We start from the raw sequence: 9,841 nt of genomic DNA, 5'->3' as shown, positions 1-9,841 counted from the left end.
TTGTGATGTTTTTTTTCTTACCTGAATAATACTCCTTTTTGGAAATATTCCACATTTTTCCCAAAGGAGATTGTTAGACTTGTCTTTAGTCCTTAGAAGTTGCTGGGAATTTAATCATTGTATTGAATGACAAACTATTAAAATACCTATATTTTTGTGCCACTTCTATTATAGGAATGGGTTCTTTGAGATTGATAAACCAATGAAATAACCAGAAAGAATGAAGTCTCTATCTCTGAGTATCTTTCACTACATATCTTTAATCTTTGTTTCTGTTGTTCTCGGTCTTTCTATTTCTGAATCTATCTCTTTAGCTCTTTCTCTCTCTGTATCTCTCAGTCTACCTCTTTCTGCCTGTTACATGTTGTTCAGTATGAAAAGCTTGCAGTTCTGCTGAAGGACTACAAGAAGATGACTACTTGCTGACTTGACATCCTGAATGGTCTCTGTAAAAATTTAAACAAAATCTCAATTAAATGCTTTTTGTTCAAAGATTTGCCTTGGTCAGGGAGCCTTTTCTCATTAAGTAAGTCACTGACTGAGGACATATCTGTGCATTCAACAAAGAATAATGGAATCAGTGATAATGTGAAACTCACATGTCAAGGACACATGACTTTATTAATGAACACTTGAAAGAAATATGAGACACTTTTCCTGAACTTAGAGTCTGGGACACAGGAATTGTCATCTCTGGATGGTGTGCTTTTAGCTGCACAGATTGCAGCATGTAGGGTTGCTCAGCCTTTCTCTCAAGCACACTGTCCACTGGCCCTTTTAATAATGGGCTCCTGAAACTCTTACTGGCTTTCACCTGTTTCATGACATCATTCTCCCTCTAATCCATTCATTACCTGAGATAATCTTGAGGTTTCCATGGAAAAGAGTAAACAAACTTTCCTCATTGTACAGTATCTCTGATCCTGTGCCCAAATGACTTGTTCTTGCGAAACTCAACAAGACTTTATCTCATCTATTTATTCAGATCCCACAGTTTTACTCTTGTATACCTCTGTGAAAATGTTAGGTAGGAAATGTAACATTAATGTTTATTTAATTTTACAGCTTCCTAAGTAGGGAAGTTCCAAAGTTATGTGGAATTAAGGGGAATGTACCGAATGAAGAGGTGGTCTCCTACTGTGGTCTTGGATCTGAAATATCCTTGGTTGTGACTTTGAACAGTACACTTACATACTCACTAAATGTACCTTCACATTTTTATTGATATAATAGGCTGGCAGGGACTAGGGTTGCCTGGAGTACTGAGTCTTTAAGGGAAGGAAAATGAGAAGGAAACCAGATAATTCCTGGGACCACTTCAATTGAAACAATGAGTGATCTGTGAATGTAAAAGGAGAACTAAGAGGCAATAAACTCTTTGATAGTTGGCACTGTTCCACACTAGTTTTGCCATCCCTCTATGAGCAGGCTTTCCTTGGCAGACTGGGCTGGATTGATAGCTGTTTCCTAAGGTGTGGTCAGTCAGGAACCCTCCTTGTTTTGGGGTTTACAGTTAGAACTTGGCCTTCAGGACAGAGAAAATGGTCCATGTTAATGCCTAGGATACAAGAGCATCTGTGTCCTCCAGACAAACACTCTAAAAGCATTGTTAGTACAAGGACTGCTGGTTCATAGGTGCTACCTGAGCTCATGCTGTCTGAGGTAGCTGGGTAATGACTAGTTCATGGCCAGGATTCTCTGCTCCATAATGAGTTCCTGGAAAGCATACCTTAGTAAAACAAAAACTGCCCTGCATTACCAGAATCTTATTGCCATGTTCAAAGTCGTAAAAGTTGTCAACATATTATTTTTATTGATTATGTAATTTCATATAATATGCATTACACTCTTTTTCTATTGTTCCCATGTTCAAATTCCTATCCATGTGTCACACTAAAAATTTAGTATCTTTAAAATCATCAATTTTAGTATGTGTTGTTCATATACTCATTGTAACATGATCAGAGTATCAGTGCCAAGTCCCTTAAAGAAAATTGAGTTCATCCTTGCTCTACCCTATCACCACCCACAAGAAGAAGACATCAATCCTGTATATATCATCACCTTGATCACAGTTTTTCTTATGTATTTAAGTATTACAATTTGTTCACTTTGTATCCCCTCTGCTGCCCACTTTTCACCTTCCAATACCACCGACCCTCTTTTTTCTACCACTATGCCCTTTCTCTAGTTCCCAGATGGGGAGGTCCTCTTTACATTTCTAATTGACCCTAGCTTATCAAGTCTCATCAAGTTTGAATGCATCATCTTTCTCTGTGGCCTGATTTTCAGGGAATTGTCTTCCTTTTATCATCAATTCCACTACTTATGACACTCTTCCCAGAGCTTCAAGGGGAGGGAGATTTTCATAGGAAAATCCCGTTTAGAGCTGAGTGTTGTAAGGTCTCTTTTGATTCGGAAGGAAACATCTTTGTGGATGCAGGAACATGGCACTGATCTATCAGTTGAGGGCAGAGAACAACATATTTTAATAACAACACCATGGATTGCTTAAAAGTTTCAATAGGATGTCCTGACCCCACAACTCAATTAACTGCCACCCAATCTCCCTAGTGGTAGACTGATTTTGAAAGCAACAAATCAAGTAAACCAATTTAAAAAATGAGAAACAGAGTTAAACAGAATTCTCAATATAGGAATATTGAATGGCAAAGAAACATTGAAAGAAATGTTCAACCTCATTAGCCATCAGAAAAATGCAAATCAAAACGATCCTGAGATTTCAACTTACATCCACCAGAATGGCCAAGTGACAACATATGCTGGAGATATTGTGGAGGAAAGGGAACAATCTTTCACTGCTGGTAAGAAAGTAAACTTGTACAATGACTCTGGAAATCAATCAGGTGCATTGTCATACAACTTGGAATACTGTTTCCTCAAGATTCAGCTATCCACTTCTAGGCATACATCCAAAAATCCTCAAGTACAAAATAAACAACCATGTTTGTAGCAGCTTTATTTGTAAGAGACAAACCCAAGAAATAACCCATTATCTCCCCTCAACTGAAAAATTGATACAGAAATTGTGGTACATCTACATAATGGAAATTACCCAACAATAAAAATAAGGATATCATGAAAATTGCAGGTAAATGGTGGGAACTGGAAACGATCATCCTGAGCGAGCTATACCAGAAGAGAAAGACACATGGTACATTCTCACTCATGTAGACATATTATATAGGATAAACCTACTAAAATCTCTAGACCTAAAGAAACTAATGAAGAGAGAGGACTCTGGCTAAAATGCTCAGTCCTCATCCTGAAAGGCAAAGAGTATGGACATCAGCAGAAGGAGAAAACAGATATCAAGTTAGGTGCCTGCCACAGAGGGCCCCTGAAAGGCTCTGCATTGCACAGTATCAAAGCAGATGCTGACACTTTTGGCCAACTGTTGGGCAGAGTGCATGGAATCTAATGAAAGAAGTGGGAAATACTAAAATCTGGAGAGGCCAGGAGTTCCAAAAGGAAAGCAAGAGAAAAAGCAAAACAAAATAAAACAAAAAAACCTGAGTATTTCCTGAAATTTATACTCCAACCAAGTACCATGCATGGAGATAACCTAGAACCCCTGCTCAGATGTAGCCCACGGCAGTTCAGTGTCCAAGGCGCTTCCAAAGTAATGGAAACAGGAACTGCCTCTGACATGAACTGATTGGTCTGATCTTTGAACACCTCACCGTGTTGGTACAACAGCCTTAAGAGGGCACAGAGGAAGAAAATGTATATAATAGCCTAGCATCAGAAGAAAAGAGAGAAAGACCTCCCAGGTGTACTTGTGGATTGGCATGCATGGATAAGAGGGAAGGAAAGTTATATGAGATGGGACAGGGGATTATAGAGGCATACAAAGTGAATAAAGTGAATAAAGTGTATTTAATAAAAATTAAAATAAAAATATTTAAAAAAATAATTCCTTTTGGATTTATATTATAAGAGGGCATGCTTTATGGTTGATATGCCAAAGAAAGTGACCAGAAAGAATGGAGTCTCTATCACATTATATCTTTGTTTCAATCAGTCTCAGATTCTATATTTGAGAATCTGTCTCTCTAGCTTTTCCTCTGTTTCTCTCAGTCTTCCCTCTCTGCCAGCCACTTGTAGTTAAGTATGTAAAGCTTTGCTTTTGGTGAAGGACTACAAGATGACTGTCTGCTGACATAACATTATGGATGATCTCTGTAAAATTGTAAGCAATGTCCTAATTAAACTCCTTTTGTTCAAATAGTTGCAGTAATCAGGAAGCATTTTCACAGAAAATAATTCACTGACTGAGGATGCATCTATGCATTTAACAAATAATACTGAAATCGGTGGTATCTGAAACTCAGAAGACAAGGACATGTGACTTTATTAATGATCACCTGAAATAAAGTGGTCCTCGCTTCAGCAGTACATATACTAAAATTGGAGTGATATAGAGAAAATTAACATGGCCCCTGCACAAAGATGACATGAAGCATTCCATAAACTTTGAAGAAATTAAAGAAAACACTACTAGAAGAAATTGTAAAGAGAAATAACTTAGGGAAGAAAACAGGAACTACAGAGGTAAGCATAACCAATAGATTAAAAGAGATGGAAGAAAGAATCTCAGGTGTGGAAGATACAATGGAAGAAATTGATATATCTGTCAAAGAAAATCTTAAATCTAAAAAATTCCTGACACAGATCATGAAAGAAATTCAAGACAACATAAAAAGACAAAACCTAAGGATACTAGGAATAGAGGAAAAAGAAGATTCCCACCTTCAAGGCCCAGAAAATATTTTCAACAAAAATATTTGAAGAAAATTTTCCAAAATTAAAGAGAGGCCAGTAAGAGTACAAGAGGTGTACAGAATACCCAATAAATTATTTCAGAAAAGAAAATCCTCCTGCCAGATAATAATCAAAACAGTAAGTATACAGAACAAAGAAAAAATACTAAAAGATGCAAGGGGAAAAGGCTAAGTAACATATAATGGCAAACCCATCTGAATCACACCTGACTTCTCAACAGAGACTATGAAAACCAGAAGGGCCTGGACAAATATCATGTAGGCTCTAAGAGAACACAGATGACAGCCAAGACTATTATACCCAGCAAAACTCTCAGTCCTCATAAATGGAGAAAACAAGATATTTAATGACAAAAACAAATTTCAACAATGCCTACATACCAATCCAGCGTTATGAAGACAATAGAAGGAAAAATACAATGCAAGAAATCTAGCTTCTTTCAAAAAAAACACAGGTCATAATTAACATTACTACAGTAAAACAAAAAGCAACCAAGAACACAAACTTACTACCACAGCCAACATCAAAGTCAAAGGATCTAACAGCCAATGGTCATTTATCTCTATCAACATCAATAGTCTCAATTTTCCAATAAAAAGACATAGACTGACAGAATGGATGTATAAAATGACCCAGCAATCTCTTTTGTACAAGAAACATACCTAAGAAAGATAGATATTACCTGAGGGTAAATGGCTGGAAGATGGCTTTCCAAGCAAATGGACAGAAGAAGCAAGCAAGTGTATCCATTCCAATATCTGAATACACTTTCCAAATAGACTTTCAACCAAAATTATTAAAAAAAAGATAGGCAAGGAAACTTCATACTCATCAAGGGAAAATTCCATCAGGAAGACATCACAATCCTGAACATCTTTGTCCCAAATAGAAGGGCACCCACATTTGTAAAAGAAACATTGATAAAACTTAAACCACACATAGATCCCTACACAATAATAGTGACAGACATCAACACCCCAGTATCAACAAAGTATATGTCAACAAAACAGAAATTAAAAAAGAAGCAATGACTCTAATAGAGATCATGAATCAAATGTACATAACAGATATTTACAGAACCTTACCCCCAAACACAAAGAATTTACTTTCCTCTCAGCATCTCATGGAACCTTCTCCAAAATAGGCCATATGATTGGTCACAAAGTGAGCCTCAACAAATACAAGAAGATTGAAATAATCCCTTGTATCCATTTGATCACAAAGAAATAAAGCTGGATCTCAACATCAACAGAAATAGCAAAAAGTCTACACACACATAGAAACTGAACAACTTCCTTCTGAATGAGTGCTGGATCATGGAAGAAATAAAAAAAAAAATTAAAGTCTTCCTAGAATTCCATGAAAATGAAGGCACAACATACCCAAATTTATGAGACACAATGAAAGCAGTGCTAAGAGGAAAGTTCATAGCAAAAAGTGCCTTCAAGAAGAAATTCAAGAAATTTCATTCCAGCAACTTATTGACTAACCTAAAAACCCTAGAAAAAAAAGGAGCAGACACAACAGAAAGGAGTAGACTTCTGGAAATTATCAAGCACAGTTGTTGGTATAATGTTCTTTTAAAATGCACCTTACCCTCGTTCATTCAAATGCTGATTTCAACCCCCCTCTCTGGTTTCAATCCAGATAATGCATTGTGATACTCATTCTAAGCATCCTTTCTCAACTTGGTTTAAACTTCCAAATAAAGCAACTAGACACGATGTTGTGCTGGGAGGAGCCAAAGGACAGGATAGAGGGGAGGAACTAGAGTGAAGAAAATGAGTGGGAGGAGCTAGAGGGCAGGAAATGAGTGGGTGGAGAAGGGGCCAGAGGAGAGCTGGGAGATGGACCTGGAAGAGAGATCTTGGAGGATGAGGAGCATGAACCAGACCCAAGATTTCACAAAAAGCAAGTATAATGTGGGAAATCTAAATGTTAGGAAATTATTAGGGCTTGGAGGTTTAAGATGGAGTAACTATTGTCCAGTATTGTGTTCTAGCTTAACTAAATAAGCCCAGTCTTTGTGTGGTGATTTGGATACACAGCTGTACAGGACTAACAACAGCATTACTAAAAGATAATGATTAGTAAATATTAATCACCACTTACAACAAATGGCACCCAACTAATCTAAGTATCCATATCCTTTAATTCATACTTAAGCATAATTTGGAGGGGAAAATAAGCTTCCAGTGATACAACCCAAACTTAAAACCTAAAAACTCTCAGGTCAATTAGGGTCTTTTTAAGAGAGACTCTTAAACATGCCTTGGAGTAAAAGGCATTCTACTGTGGGCTCACCTCAGACTTAACATATCAAAACTAACTGCCACTACAGTATAACAGGATGGAAGAAACAATAAAAAAGAATTCTTGGAGCTTGGCTGATAATATATTCTATGGTTTTAAGAGTGAAATAAAGGAAAGCCTAAAAGTTGTGACTATGCTTATATTCATACCTCAATTTCACTTTAATCATTGCATTAGATTTTTATGTCTTCTGGAAGGCAAAGGCTTTAGAAAACATACTAGAACAATATAAAAGAAAAAAAATGAGGGTTGGAAACAGGACATAAAACAGGAGTTACAAAAACTTAAAGGATGGAATAAACAACAGGAAATAGGGCAGAGGTTTTTGAAAAGATACTGGAACAGCACAAAGAACAACTAGAACAATATAAAGAAAAAATTAAAAGTTGGAAGAGAGGCATAAAACAAGATGTTCAAGAGATTATTTAACAAAATAAACAACAGGGAGATAGGCATGAAATATGGGTGCAAACCTTAAGAGAAGAGTTTAGAATACTAAGTAAAGAAAATAGTCAGGTAGAGGCAAAAGACAAAAATAAAGAAAGCCAACCAAAGGTGGTTAAAAGACAAATGTTGGCTTATGCAGTCAGTATAGAGCAGAGACCAGCAGATGATGATCATCCACTGTATTATCAAAAAGCTGAATGGCGCCCTGTGGAAGTGCTAGATCTGAGGGAATTTAAGGAAAGTGTCACTAATTTTGGAATGCATTCACCATTTGGAAAAAAAAATGCTGACTTTCTGATCAATCAAAAGTAGAGTAATCCCCAAAGACTGGTAGGATATGGCAAAGGCAATATTAGAACCTGGGCCATATTTACAATGGTGGCGAGAAGAAGCTAGAGAGATAGCACACAAAAAAATAGAGCCAGAGGTGTTGGTGTTTCTAAGGAACAGCTGCTTGGTGATGGGCAGTATGCTGACACAAAGATGAGAGCTGTATATAATGAAGAAACCTTAGCATTATGTTGCCTAGCAGCCACAAATGCTTGGGACAAGGTTGAAGTATTAGGAAAAAGGCTTGAGTGATTTTTCCAGGTCATACAAGGTCCAAGTGAAACATTTATTAACTTTTTGCAAAGATTGACTTGTGCTATGGATAGAAGATTATCAGATCCACTAGCTAGAAAAGCACTAATAGAATCTTTAGCTTTTGAAAATGCTAATACTGAATGCAAAGAGGCAATAAGGCCATTAAGAGCAAGATCTGCTCCAATAGACAAATGGATTAGAAATACGATTCACATCAGACCTCATTAACCCAATTTGACCTTGATAGGAGAAGCTACCCCAAAAGAACATGGGAAATGTTGTAATTGTGATGGGCGAGATTACTACAAAAGAAATTACTAGGAAAACCAAAATAATTCAAGAAGGGAGCCTATGCTTCCTAGAATATGCAGAAGATGTGGCTAGAGTCGCCATTGGCCTAGTGAATGTAGAGCAGTCACAAATAAATGGGGTAATCCTTTACCAAAAAAATGCCTAAGGGAACCTCTTGCAGACCCCCAAACAGGACAGGGATACTCTTCCACAAAAAATTAAACACCACTGCTCTGGGAATAAACATTAAAATCTTGTACAGCAAGGCCAAAGCAGATTCTATGGAGAAATTAAAAAAAAAAAAAAAAAAAACAGTAAGAGAACAATAAACAAATATATTGGCAAACCTCCATACCTCCATAAATGATCAAAGGCCAAAATTAAGATAATTTTAATAGTAATGAAATTTAAGGCATGGTAGATACTGGAGCTGATGTCACAATTATTACTCTTAAATTCTGGCTCCCAAATTGGCCACTTCAAGAGATGGATATTCAATTCCAAGGGATTGGAACTTTATCTAAAGTGAAACAACGTGTTAGATGGCTTAAATGTATAGGACCAGAAGGTTAAATAGGAAAACTAAGCCCATACATGGTAGAAATAGCCATAAACTTATGGGGAAGAGATGTGTTACAACAATGGAAGATCCAGAATAACATCCCCCAAACTTCCGAGACAAGCCAAAAATCAGGTAATACTCCTGATAAAGAAGCTAAAATTATTTAAAAAAAATCATCAAAAACAATTTCAGACTGTCCAGACTGGCCATAAATAAAACACAGCAGAGGCCGTCTTTTCAACTTCCTGTTCGGAAGATAGTGCTAATAAAATTCCCACAACATTAACACTAAGGTGGTTTGCAAACCAACATATTTGGATTGAACAATGGTCTATGAGTAAAGAAAAATTACTGGTACTAGAACAGCTAGTCCTGGAACAGCTGGAGGCTCAACATATAGAAGAGTCCAATAGCCCTTGGAATTCTCCAGTAAATCTAGCAAATGGAGGATGTTAACAGTTCTAAGAGAAATTAACAAATTTATTCAGCCAATAGGATCGTTATAATCCGGAATCCCATTGCCTTCCTTGTTACCTATTATAGTGATTGATTTAAAGGATTGATTTTTCACAATTCCTTTACATGAACATGATAGGGAAAAATTTGCTTTCTCAGAACCCACTTTGAATAGAAGCTATCCTATAAAGAGATACCACTAGAGGGTCTTACCACAGGGGATGTTAAACAGTCCTACTTTGTGCAAATATTTTGTACAACAACCTTTGGAGGTAATTCGTAAGCAGATTCCTCAATCCATAATTTCCCACTATATGGATGATATCTTATTAGCAGATTCAGATACAAAAACATTAGAAAATATTTTTGATGAAATAAATA

The 9,841-nt window shown here is 36.7% G+C and overlaps 1 non-coding gene across 1 annotated transcript; it reads left to right on the top strand.

The window, feature by feature from the left end:
* Positions 1 to 4,401: 4,401 nt before the first annotated feature.
* On the top strand, positions 4,402 to 4,509 carry LOC132651786 (U6 spliceosomal RNA). The gene has a single exon (XR_009589351.1). It is a non-coding gene; the product is annotated as a U6 spliceosomal RNA (small nuclear RNA).
* Positions 4,510 to 9,841: the final 5,332 nt, after the last annotated feature.

The sequence above is a fragment of the Meriones unguiculatus genome (genome assembly GCF_030254825.1).
Source record: "Meriones unguiculatus strain TT.TT164.6M chromosome Y unlocalized genomic scaffold, Bangor_MerUng_6.1 ChrY_unordered_Scaffold_25, whole genome shotgun sequence".
NCBI lineage: Eukaryota > Metazoa > Chordata > Mammalia > Rodentia > Muridae > Meriones > Meriones unguiculatus.
The sequence above is the reverse complement of the archived record's forward strand: the minus strand, read 5'-3'. Positions and strand labels throughout refer to the sequence as shown.